The 13,407-nt window shown below is 43.4% G+C and overlaps 1 long non-coding RNA gene across 1 annotated transcript in view; it reads right to left on the bottom strand.

The window, feature by feature from the left end:
- Positions 1 to 3,524: 3,524 nt before the first annotated feature.
- Positions 3,525 to 13,407, bottom strand: part of LOC102387379 — a 62,975-nt gene continuing 53,092 nt past the window's right edge. The window contains exons 2-3 of the long non-coding RNA XR_324957.1: positions 5,234 to 5,322; positions 3,525 to 3,636 (exon numbers count right to left, since the gene is read on the bottom strand). This is a non-coding gene — a long non-coding RNA (uncharacterized LOC102387379). The remainder of the gene's footprint in view (positions 3,637 to 5,233; positions 5,323 to 13,407) is intronic.

The following is a 13,407-nucleotide window of genomic DNA, read 5'->3' as shown; positions in this document are numbered from 1 at the left end:
CCCCCATGTAGCCTAACCCACAATCCTACTTCCTCATCCTTGGATTCCGTCTTGATGAGGGTTGACGTATATTGCTCATTGACATAGAGCGCAACCCCTCCCCCTTTTTTCCCCACCCTGTCCTTTCTGTACAGCCATGTGTCTTCCAGTTCCCTCTTGGCCCCTCAGCCCCTAAGAATCTATGCATGCTGTGGTGCAAATCTGCAAGGTAGTGTGGATGTGTTTCATTCTAAGCAATGGTATTTCATCATAACAACCACCACATTATTTTTTTCCTGAGCTTGCTGGGGGTTGATGTTGGATAGGATGGCAGTCATCCAGCTCTGCCTCACTCTTCTAGCATGCTGTGCCTCCTCCAAATCAAAAGAAAGATGATTCAGTTGTTAAAGCTCAGGGTGATTTGTGTTTATTGTGTTGCTTGGCCAAAGACTTCTCATTTGACCCAGGGGCTGTTAAAGCTTGCAACAATTCTATTCCACATCAGTACGACTGAGGTCATTCAAATTCCCTACCTCACAAGGGTATTAAGAGAATACATAGATTAGGATTTGAGAGCCCCATGAACCTCAGACAGGCTGGTTCTCAACCTTTTGGCACCCCTTGGAAAATGCCAGCTCCGTGTTTTCACTTGGTTTTTGACTACAGAAAAATAACAGCCCAATTCTTCTGTTGCAACGAATTCAGGAAGACCACAACAGGTCAGAATGTTTTTAACAATATGGATTCCTATTTGAAATCTCTGGGTTTATCTTGTGATTCATGTTTGCATATGTAACAGTACTAATACTGCATAACACCTTGTGGCACCCTTTGAAAGACTCTCAAGGTGCACCTTGGTTGACAATCACTGGTCTATCAAGACTGGTGCTGTGGTAGGGGGCAGAGTATGAGGAGGGGAGCCCTGAAAAGAGGCCTGCCAAGTAAACAAGCCTGCTTGGCAGGTTACCATTAGGATTAACAAACAGGGAGTGGGAAACAGCCCTGTGGGCCACCTGGTTAAGGAGGGACACCTGGGCAGACAGATTAGCAGTTGCCCCAGGGCTAATAAAATAGATACCAGAAGGAAGGGAAGGGAAAGAACTGCCAGATTAAGAGAGCCCCTTCTGCAGGGAGGGAGCTGCTGAGAAGACAACAGAGGGCACCTCCGGACAAGTGTGCATGTGCCTCTTGCGGCATCTTAAACCAGTTTGAGATGCTGCAAGAGGCACTCTGAGAATGAAAACTTGTTCCCCGCACTGCATATTTGCAGCATGGGCTCTAAATTTGATCCCTGGATTTTCATGTATGAAAAAAAAAACACCCCAGAAAAAAGCGGGGGCAGGGCACAGTTCCCCAGCATGTCCTGGGTCAAGCTGGGGCTCGGACCTCCAGAGACGCTCTGGCATCTGGCTGCAGATCCAGGAGGAGCCAGGCAGGGTCATTTTGCCCCAAGTGGCATAACTTGCCCCACACCAACATGCATGTCCAGGCACGTGCACTGAGGCAAAAATCCCTGGCATAAATTTGTGCCACTCCTATCTGAGATGCTGCAAGCGCATGTGCCTGCATGTGTGGACTTGCCCAGAGAGACTTAAGAGTACCTAAGCAGGGCAGGCAGGGAAAGGCCTGGGAAGATCTCAGTGTTAAGGTGACTGTGTGCCTTAATTGTCCCAGGCAAAAAGGGGAGTATCTTTTCTTCAGTTAGAGGACAAGAAGGGCCTGTTTTTAATATACTTCCCAGAGGATTGGGGGGGACTAAAAAGTGATAACAAAGGAGGTGCCCACAGGAGCTCAGGTGGGCTCAGCTACAAAGTAAGAAAATGGCTGATAGTTAAGGAATATGGAGCAAGAGGGCAGAAGTCCAATAGGCAACTGGGACAGGGCCCATCTAGAGAGGCAGGGCACAGCAAGGTCCTGCGGGTAGAGACAAGAACACCAAGGACACGGGTACCACAAAGCTCACAGACCATGGTTCGGACTAGAGGAATAAGGGGACTACAGATTGAGAGGGACAGCTGAGCTTCAAGGTAACATCCTCGTGCCCAGGCTCCCTTCCTGAATCACCATCTCATCTGAACCAAAACCACGTGGCAGGCACTGGAATGCAGGCAGGCTTTACCCAAGATGAGGTCCAGGGTGGGAAGGCCAAGAGAGCACCCTACCATCCTGTGATAGGTGCCAAAAAAAATACACAGACATGGAGCCTAGAATATATAATGTTCTCATAAAGGAGCTAGTGCAGGAAAGTCAAGTGTCGCTACTTAATTTCATATGAGCTTTTGGGCCATTGAAATAGGGTTATGTGTTGCTCAACTCGGAGCTGCTGCCAGTAGGAGAGAAGGGTAAGGAATGGTTTGTACTTTTTATGGAGGTTGCATGCATTAGTATTGAGACAGCAAGAGAAGACAGAAACAAATATAATATGATACGTAGATTTGTCTAACTACAACAAGGGCAGATCTATGGTGTGTGCAGTGGTGCAGTTGCACCCCTCTTCCACAATGTAGATCACATACCTCTGGTTCTAGTTCCTTGCACACCTGATGCCTTGGTCCCCTGTGGAGTCCAAGGTGCAACTGGAGCCCCAGGCTAGTGGGGCATACCTGAGGGAGGACCGTGCAGGGAGCAGGTAAGAAAGTGGGGTGCCTGCCTGCTGCCACTGTACCCTGCTAACCAGTGGTGGGGAAAGTCCCAGTTTGCTCCTGCCCCGCTCCAGTTGGGGGCTACAGGAAGCAGCTGTGCAGGGTGCTGGGCTCAGAGGTAGCAGGTGGGTCACCACTTCCTCCCCCTCCATGGCATTTCTCCTGTCAGCCCCAGGGGCTCCAGTTACAAGGAGCAGCTGTGCAAGGTGCCAGGCTGGGCTGAGTTGGTCCAGGGATACTGGTGGTAGGCAATTCCCCTTTCCACCTGCAGGACTGGACAGGGAGCACTTGTGGTCCATTTTCGGGTCCACCAGGGAGTGCACTGGGGGGTCCCCCCAGCTCAGCAACTGGTGCCTTCTGGGTCTGGGGGGGCACCCGGCGTTTCCCCGTGGCCGATCGCTGAGCCAGGGGTGTGCTGGGGTGGCCCCCCACATGCTCCCCAGCGGACCTGGAAGTGGACCAGAAGTATATCCGATCCACTTCTGGGTTTGCCGCCAAGCACGTGGAGGCCCCCCCCAACCCCGCACTCCTGTGGGATGCTCCATCCACCCCAGCGTTGCAGCATTCACATGCCACACTGGTACCTCAAAGTATGTAGAAAAACCATTTAAAGCTGTGTCTGTGTCTGAATAGCTGATGATCTGAATCAGCATCGAATCTTTAGATTCGAATTCAGCCAAATCGAATCAGGAACAGTGATCCAAATCAACAAATCAATCACTGTCCTTCATTCGGGCCGAATCCAAATTGAATAGGGCCCACTTCACACACCCCTAATATCCCTAGCTGCTTTGCTTTATTATTAGTTTTCCTCTTGTGAGCTCACACTGAGATGTCTAGGCTACATTAGACTAGTACAAGAACTAAATGCCGTTATTTTTATTTACTTGCATTGTCTGTTAGGTTTACATTTGTATAATGTTAAATGTCTTGTCTGGGTCCAGTGAGTTGTTCAGAAATGTTAGCTCTTTTCCTTCAAAGCCAGTTGGATAGCTTTCATCAATCAAGAAGGTATCTGAAGAGATGTTACAGAGCAGAGAAGTTTAGAGAGTCAGTTGAATGCCCATATAACCTCACTACCACTGTTAAAAAGACATGGCTTTTTGGTGCTGTCTGGTGTGCTCATCTAGAGTTTTCTAGGTTAGATTTGTGGGAAGGAGGGCAGGGGGGAAGGGGTTTGATTAGGGATATACTAGATTCATAAGTGCTGCACCGAAACAAAATGTATAAAATAACCTTGAGAGCTGTGTTTTGACTTTGGATGCACTCAAGTTTTAGAAGCTGAAAATTGTTTAGTCCTCTTCCCTCCAGCTGTCCTGATGTGCTCAAACAATAGGTTCAATACATGTATTGTGAGGGATGGGTGAGCCCTGCTTAGGCAATTTTGAAAATGCCAGTAGATATCTATCTACATTTATAATGCCTGCATGCTTACTCATGTTGTTTACACTTGCATAACCTTGATTTAAGAAGAATTATTCCTGATCCATATCAGCAAAAAAAGAAAAATAAGGCAGAACCATGGAGAGAGACTCTTTATGTGCTTGCACCAGAACTTGAAACAGTACAGCCATGAAACACAGCTTACCAGCCCACATGCAGCACCACACTAATGCTTGTGCTGTATGGCTATAGCCTTAATTTTTTGGTCTATTCTTGTTTGAATTGGAACACCCTACCTTCTTAAAGTTAACATGGATGAGTTCCAGGAAAGGATTTGGGCATCTGAAGTAGAACTTAGGAGAAACTGAGGATGTAAGACCAAAAATGTGACCCAAAAATCTCCACTCAGTAGTGGCTTAACCCTAGAGACACCTACATTCACTACATAAGGTGCCTCTTTTTTTTTTAAACTGAAGTTCCTTAGGTGCCCAGAGTCTTGTTTCTCTAAATGTTCAAAGCTGCTCCAGGCTGAGTGGCTTTGGCATGTGTCTTATGTCTAATCCTGTTTGTGATTCTTTGCATATGGCTTTTGAGGGCCCCAGTTTGGTAGGCACTCTCTAAGTACATCTAATGCAAATCAACATGACTGAGCTCTTTCTACCTAAAGCACAATGATTAGAAGACACAGTCATCCAGGAAGTAGAAGACATGGCTTCAGAGCTCTCTTCATCCTAAAAAGGGTTTCAGCTCCTAGGAAGTGACTTAACCACTAGACTTAGATTAGTTTTGATGGCAGCACCCTCCATCCTTCCTACTGAAATGGTGCTACAAAGAATTCATACTTCTTTGGGCAGTGAGAGTGAGTGAGAACAGGAGTGCATCACTCGTTGCCTATTTTTCTTCTGTATTGTATCAAACACATACAGAAACATTTCTGGGAGCAGGGTTTGGTGCCCAGGACTCCCTGTTCTTAGCTAACTCCTTTAAAAACTAAGCTACATGCTCTTTTCCCTTTGTGTTTCTAGTCTAAGAATCTTAAATCTTTACTGCACAGTGGTATGGCATCAACAGGAAGGATGGAGATATCCTGAATCTTTCACTTTCTGGATGAGTGCTCTGGCCTATTTTGAGAGGTTGGCACCATGACCATCTTCTCCACTTTTGGGGTTGTTTTTTTTTAAATCCTTCTCTAGTCTTTGAAGAATGGTTGGTTATAGGTAGGGACTTACCGAAATTGTGAATGCACGATTTTCATGGAAACCACGATTTTGGATGGGCACTGTGAAAAAGCGTGGGCTTCGTGCTTTTGACGGGCTCACTGGAAAAAAAACCCCAAAACACAAATTTACTGGTAAGCAGAGAAAAGTGTGTGGGGAGCCCTGTAGTTTTGAAGTATGGCAAGGGAAGGCAGAGGGGAGAGCCCCACTGAACTTAGTCCATTAAAATAGCCACTGGCCCCAGGATCTGCACATGAAATTGGCCAGCCACCTCCTGAAGTTCAGTAGATCCCTAGTTATAGGTATTTAGAGAAAGATTCCAGGCTGTGGATCCCAACCAAATCAAAGCCCCTCTCCTTGCAGCCCTAATTCAGGGATGCAGCATTCTGGAGAGGGGCCACATTTCAAAAGCATGCCTAAAATTTCTTATTGGCTAGGTCTAGGTGGCTCCCAGCTCTGTATATGGCTTGGGTTTGAGGGCTATTCATTGATGCCTATATTGGGTGCCTAACTTCAGGTTTTGGATTTCAATTTTGGAACCAGGTGCCTGAAACTTAGGCCTTATGGTAACTAAATTGTAGGCACCTAACTTCTTTTATTGGGCTGCATACACACATTCAAATCATCCAGAATAACTCTCCCAAGTTTCTTTTCCTGAGAGCAAAACTGATCTGTACAGAAGTGCAGACAGAGAAGCAGAGATCCCGCAGTGTGGATACTGAGCTACCAAGAGTCCCTGGAGCATGCAGCCCAGAAAGCTCTTCAGACTTTTATTTTTTAAGTGAATGTAGGCAGGGATCTTCAGGGTTAGGGAAGATGGAGGCAAGGTCTGTGCCAAGCACAGAAGAATCTTCCAGGCTTTTCCCTCCCCTGTATGATTCCCTGTACCCAAGTGCTGCAGTGTGAGTCAGACAGGGAACAAGCCTGGAGCAGAAAACACCCCTTGGGATTTTCCAGTCTGAAGTACTCAGGGAATCTGTTCTGCTTCACTGAGCCTGACACACTCTCCATTCTCTGTGGGAGGAAGGAGAAGAGAGAAGCAAAGCACACTGGGATTAAGGAGGTCAGCTCTGCAGTTGCTTCCTGTACAAAAGTTCCATCTCCTGAAAGATATTCTCTCAGGGATGCATTTTATTTGAGGTGTTTCCAAGTTATATTTTTCCCCAAGTAGTCACTTTTATACTGGGAGAAAAATTACAAACCCTTGTACACTCATGGTTTCTCCACAGAGAGCAGGGACTCTCCCTGGAGAATTGAATGTCTGTCTAAGCCCTTGGTTCTAGCCCTTATGACTTCATGTCTTTAATCAAGTGTAGTTATCCAGGCACCTGGGAAAAAGGTTCACATTCACTTCATAGGAAGTTTTATTTAGAATTCTTATGTTAACAATTTATTAACAAGCACCTCCAGATGTAAATGTTTAGGAAGAAGACTCCAGGCTCCTTTGTAGATATAGAAAAAACCCAAGAATTAAACTGTCACCACTCAAGCACCAAGTATATACCTTAATCAAGCATTGCATGTGGATCTACTCAGCATGCATTTTAATTAGAAGAAAATTGATTTCTTTTAGAAATGGCCAATCCAAAATTTGTCCTCAACCTTAGTCTATTATCTAAAACCTTGTTAGAAGATGGTAGTTATCCTGTTGATAGTTTAGATGCCTAGACATCTGGACAAATCAAGTAAGAACCAGAATCCTAACCCTTTGGTTTTAGAAGTTGGTGAAATGTTACAGAGAAGACTACTGAGATTAGAGTATTCATTGTATCCTTTGGTTTACTCCTATATGAGAAACCATGAAACAAAATCTTTATACTGGTGTTAAACTAGGTTGGGGGGGGGGGGGGAGGCAGTTTAACTGGAAGGCCAATGCCTTTCTAAGGTGGGAAGGTCATCGGCCAAATGTGTTTCATTTGGCAGCCTACTTATCTTTCCAAACTGAATCTGAATGTTATCTCATTGCAGCTATTAATGAGCTCATGTCTTGAATGTCCAACTAAAGCTTAATAATTGTGGATTAGACTGCTGTCTGTGCTTTGACAAATAATCATCCATTACACAGAGGTTACATAATTAGTCTTTTAATACACGATTCTAATCAACTTTGCCACTTGTCAGCTGTTTTAAGAACTAAAAATTCAGTGTCATTTGACCAAGGCAGCAACTTGCAAAACAAATGTTCTCGACTTGCTGTAAAACGTTTTGCACTCAGTCTTGCTGATGAGTCAAACTTTTCTCCTACACAGTATGAAATCAGGATTATTAGCTAAGCCACAGATGTCCTTTCCCACCAGGCAATGCATATTACTTTAAGTGGCTGTTTAACCCAGCACTTTATGTGGTTTTGGCTAAGATGTAGGAAACAGAGGAGAAGATCACATGCTAAAGCAGACGGTCTTGTGCTTTGTGATACTTTAGGTTTGTAGAGTGCATGTTAAATAGTTACATTATGAGTTTCTCCCAAGTACCGTCATGCTAATGTTATCACTGTATCAACCAAGACAACTCAGCATTTCTAACAATACCATTCCCAAAATTACAATCCTGTTATAAGAAGTAACATGGTATGCCCAGAAATTACATGTGTATAAAAATAAAAAAGCACTGTTATCTTTGCTTGTGTCTGTCTTACAAATTTCCAAACACTTTGGCTAATGAAAATAACCAGTAATTTGCATACCACTAAGCATGCCAGACTCCTGGTGATTCAGGCCTACCATTATTCTTTCCCAACAATTTTGAAGTCATTGGCCAAATTGTAAACTCAGTGACAAAGCTGTAAACCCATAATAATTCAATTAGTATCACTGGAGCCACCCCTGATTAGCACTGCCATGGCAGATCAGAATCTGACCTGATCATGTATCTCTGCTTTTTTGTAGTCAGTTGTACTTGCCATGTATTTTCCATTAACATGAGAGAATTCTTGCCCCAGTGGAGTCATTATTAATATAAGGACAAATTCAGGTTAGGATTAAAATGCTGCTACAGATGCAGTAGTTCAATCCCCCTGGATAGTATAAATGGGAAGTTAAATAGGTCAAAAATGCAGTTGAATAGAAGTTTGGTTACCCTGTCAGTCTGGTACTAAGTGTTGGCTGCTTAATTTTAGCATTTAAACCTGTTTCTGGGAGTGGGATGATTGAGGTATGGTGCCTGATAAGATAGATGTAAGTGTTCTGGGAGTTATGGAAAGGGGAGCGTGCCAGCTGCTTCAAAGACAGTGGTACCCTGTGACTGGAGCAGCAGGAGGTGGGAGACAGGGAGAGAATGCCATCTTATAAATTCTTACCTAACATATAGTACTTGTCCTTTGCACAAGAGGGGATTTGACCATGGGCCATTTCTAGGAGCTGTGCTTGGAAGACTGTAATTCCCGATTTGGAGGTAGGTAGGGTAATAATATGGGTAACAACACTTGACTTTTTCCAGTGTTACAGGATTACAGAATTTCAGTTTGGACAATTTCTTTTATTGTGCCATGGAAAGTCTTCTTAGTGTTAGATTTCATTGGGATAATCCTTGTTTGAGTCCCAAATGGTCTACTGCTTTGTCATTGCAGTAAGAAGGAATGTTATGCAATTCTAGTTCTGTGACCAGCTACTTATCTGCACACAGAACTAATGGAAAATACAAGCATCTGAAAAGCAATGCAAGCTCTTGGGATCTATTTTTCATGAGCACACATCCACTTCTTCCAAAAACATTACCTACTATTTGAGTACCCAGAGCTCCTGAGTGAGCAGACCAGAGAGGAAAGGTATGTGTGGCCTTGAACAGGCTTTTTATTAAAGTTTTTCAGATGTTGTAACAGTCAGACCAACATAAGCTTCCAGTGTGTTACCATAGCTAAAAGTACTGTGGTATCACTGAACCTAGAAGTGTGATCAGGAAGGGTAGGTTCCCTCTGTATTTGATAATCAGATGACTGCTACTGGAATACTGTGCACATGCTCCAAGAAGGATGTTTGAGAAATCAGAAAGGATTCCAAGAAGAGAATCATTAAAGAACTGGGAAACATGCATTATAAGGTAGCAGCATGCTGTAATACTTAAACTAATTCTGCAAATGCTCACTCTGGAGCCAGAAGCAGTATAGCTCCATTGGTATAACAGCATTAATCATCATAGACCACTGGTTCTCAACCCTTTGGCTTGGCAGGCCAGACTGGCAGTGCCTAGTCTGTCTGCAAGCTGGTATTCCCAATCTGCCACCCAGACAGGCATAGCAGGTACCATCTGGCCGCATGGAAGGGGGTGTGTGGCAGGCTGGCCCTAGTGCAACCCCACAGGGGACAGGAGCTTGACCCAGCCCTAGGGAGAGAGAAGGGGGCATGGTCAGGACCCAACCTGGCCCTAGAAAGAGGGAAAGGGGTATGGCCCAGCCCTGCTGATGGAGGAAGGGGGCATGGCTCAGCTCCAATGGGAAGGAAAATGGCACGTGTCAAGGGGCCCAGCATAAGGGTGTGGCCCGCTACATCCTGATGACTTATCCTTGTACGTTGTTAATCAGTATGTCCCAGCTTTAATAGATTAGACTCTAGCCATGGCCCAGTTTCTTTCCTACCACGACTTGATGGATTTTTTTCTTCCTTTGGGAGGTGGTATAATGGCATGAGTCTTATTATTAAGGCATGACACTTGTTCCTATTGGGGCTCCAATCTCCCCTTGCACCCCAGCCTTACACCAACTAAGTGTTATCTTTTAACATGTGCTATCGGAGTCTTACAGACTCCATTTTTTTCACAGTTACTTTTTTTACCGGGTTTTGTAACCCTGCCAGTACCCTCTACTGGGTTTTGAGCATACTTGGCCCCTCTTCACTTTTATCTTTCTTTCTTCTTGGATTTTTGGCCTTAACTTGGCCAGTTGCAGTGAGTTTTCCCTCTTAATCAAAGCAACCAAAATATGAAAGAACAAAATGTGGGAGCTTTCAATTTTGACAGCTTCTAAATTGAGGTCGTCTTTTTTTTTCTTCCCTATAGCTCTGCCCTGTTTCCTTCAGGGACTCAGATCCTTCCCCTAATTGGCTAATATTAATACCTTCCTAGGAGTCAAACAATCCCAGTAATCCTGCAAAAGAATAATTTAAATAAAAACTTCCCTGTACATTTGGGTCTTCTCCTTGCAGTCCCTCAGCTCCTGGAATTTTAATCCTCGATGCTGCCATGCTCAGCAGAGCTTTGTTCTGTTGCAACTCCTCTGAGCTCAATTGACCGGTACTTGGTCTTAAACCCTGTTCCCAGGGTTCAGTATTATCAAAGTCTATGGAGAGCCTCCATCTTGCTCTGGCTCTCCCCTCTTGCCATTTTTTTCTTTCCGGTGGGCCAGAAATAGCCTGAGCATCCTGTGAAGAGCCAATCCAGTGCACTCGGTGCTCTGGTAAATGGAGTTCCAGCCACACCAGTGTGTTCCTCCTCAGTGTCATGACAGCATCTGTCAGTAAGTTCGGGCATGGGTCTTTCTTTTTTTCCTGAAGTGGCATAATGAGCCTCTTCACAGCATGGCCCAGCCCTGTGGGGGAAGGGGGAATAGCTCATCCCTAACCTAGTCCTGCATGGGAGGGAGGGGGCATGCCCAGGCCCCAACTTGGCTCCATGGGAGTGGTGGGTGGGAGGCAGAAGTTGGGGGTAGGGGGCATGGCCTGGCCCTGCAAGGGAAGGGGTCATAGCCCAGCTTGGCCCCAATTAGGCATGCGCTGTTTGGGGTTTGGGAATTCGGGGAGGCAGAGCAGTGGCCATTAATATGGTCTGTTGCCAAATTTCCTGTCCCATGGGGAGTCTAGCCCCATGGGCCAGATGTGATTGCTCCACAGGCTGCATTCAACCCTCAGGCCAGAGGTTGAGCACCCCTGGTCTAAACACTAATGCTGTGCCTAGGTAAATATGCATATTTGCACACCAATCACTTGAGTGTAACTGCATATACAAATCATGCAATTAGAAAAGCATTTTGAACACACATCTGCATTATTAGTAGAGGCAATATTACGGTAGCATCTAGAGACACCCAGCTGAGATAAGTGCCCCATCATACCGTACTGTTTGTAAAAAATGGCCAGTAAAATGGGTGTATACAGATGGAGAGTTTTTTTGGAGGGTTATATGTAGTACATATATTGTAACTGTATTTATAACTAAGTTTTTCAGCCTGACTTTTCCTCTTACATTTTCATCAACAAGATGGTTATGGATTGAATGTTTAAATCTGTACTGTTATTCACTTTTTGTGTAGCCCATAACACACTATGCCAGTTAAACTGACACTTAATTTTATGTATCCTAGATGTTCCCTTTTTTTTCCCTGGAATTCACATTTGAAAACTCTTCTCTAACTTACAGACCTCATTGTTTGCCAGCTGCAAAGATAAAGTAATCATTTACATCTTTCACTCAAAATTATTTGTAGTTCATAGGAGCCCATATGCATCTTGTGTTTTCAAAATGTCTCGGATACTAAATTGTGTTTCTATTGGTGAGAAAGACGAATAGATGCAGTTCAATTATGTAAATAGCTGTCATTTTCTTCCTGAATAACATGTTGAGAAATAGCTGAAGAAATCATTTTCTATATTGATGCCTTATATTCAACCTTTAGCATCACAGAAAAATGGACAATAGTCTTTGTGCCACCATCTGTTTATGCTTCTTGGCATTTTAAATATATTTTCATATTGAATATATAGATATAATATGCAGGAAATTATGCGTAAATAGTACCCATGTAAAATTTCCAAGATTTGTACCTTCATCTAATGTGATATGAAAGTGCTCTCCAGTAATTCTCTGTGCTAGCTTTGATAGCATGATTCATATAGATCATTTTCCTTCCCCTGAATTAATGGTTTCAGTAATGAGAACCAGAAGTCTTTGCAAACTATAGCTTAAAACTGTGTTCCCAGAGTTCTCCCATTAACAACAGCCCATTTTTCAAAGTATAAAGAATCTATCAGTTTCCAATAATACAACATAATAGATGTCCTGAAATGAACACAATAGTGAAAATCTTCAGTGGTGACTCCTTGTTTTGGGTGTCTACATGAGAAACATTTAAGGATCCTCATAAGGCACTTGACACTTTTTGAAAATCACACCTTTTAATAGGTCTAAGGTAGTATGCCTAGGTCACTGTTTAACTTTAGAATTACTGGAAGTGGACAAAACTCACCCCCTTTTTAAAACCCTACTTTATCCTCACTGGAGTCACACCATGGATGAATGTCTTTGTTCAGGTAAGATTCTAATTATATTATAGAAATTTTGTTCTGAACTAAGAACTGAAACATCTATTACAATGATAAATTAGGCACAACTTCTGGTTCTCCTTAAGTGAATGTCAAAACTTATCTTGATGAATTCCTTTTGAATAAAATAAGTCAATACACATATTACCCAAATTCTGAACTTGGTCCAGATTGAACTGTAGAAAACCCCCCAGTTTTTCTTTTTCTTTTTTTTTTACTTAAAAAATAAATGGTTTTACTCCCCAACCATTTGTGACTTTCTCTTTGCCCTCTTTATCCCTTATAAGTAGTTATAAGCAGATGTGATAAGTCATAGATAAGCTAAAACATAGGATAAGCTCTTGTATTTCATTACTATAACAATCCCCTTTTATATTGTCCATGTATCATGACAAATAGTGCCCTGTCATTTCAGTATTGATTTTTTATTGTTTTATATTGTATTTATATTGTATTATGTTGTATTGATTTTTACTGTTTTATATTGATATTGTATGATTTAGGCCTGTTTCTGTAAGTTAGCCAAAGTAATGTCAAGTCTCCCTCTTGTTTTGTCAAGTCCCCATTTTGTGTCCCATGCCCATGCATACCCCACTGTAATTGTGTTGTAACTGTGACTCATACCTACCCCTCCTATGTGAATGAATGAGAGAGAATGAGAGTGCTTGAGGTCTAATGGTAGCAGGCCTAAAAATAGCTCTTACTGAATGACTGGACCATCAGCTTAACAACCCTACCACCACCTTGCATTGACTCTCCCTGAAACCACAGATCTACTCCCAGAGCCAGAGACAAAACCCAACATTTGAAAGATAAAGACCCTCCAAGAAACCAGCAACATGGAACCAAAGGACAGAACAGAAACCAGCAACTTCCCCATTGTACTACACCGGACAATGAAGACACCTGGAACTGCATGTCCTCATTTGAGCAGGACTG

This window comes from Alligator sinensis, unplaced genomic scaffold (assembly GCF_000455745.1).
Source record: "Alligator sinensis unplaced genomic scaffold, ASM45574v1 scaffold1197_1, whole genome shotgun sequence".
Lineage (NCBI taxonomy): Eukaryota > Metazoa > Chordata > Crocodylia > Alligatoridae > Alligator > Alligator sinensis.
Note: the sequence above shows the minus strand (reverse complement) of the source record. Positions and strands in the feature narration are given on the sequence as shown.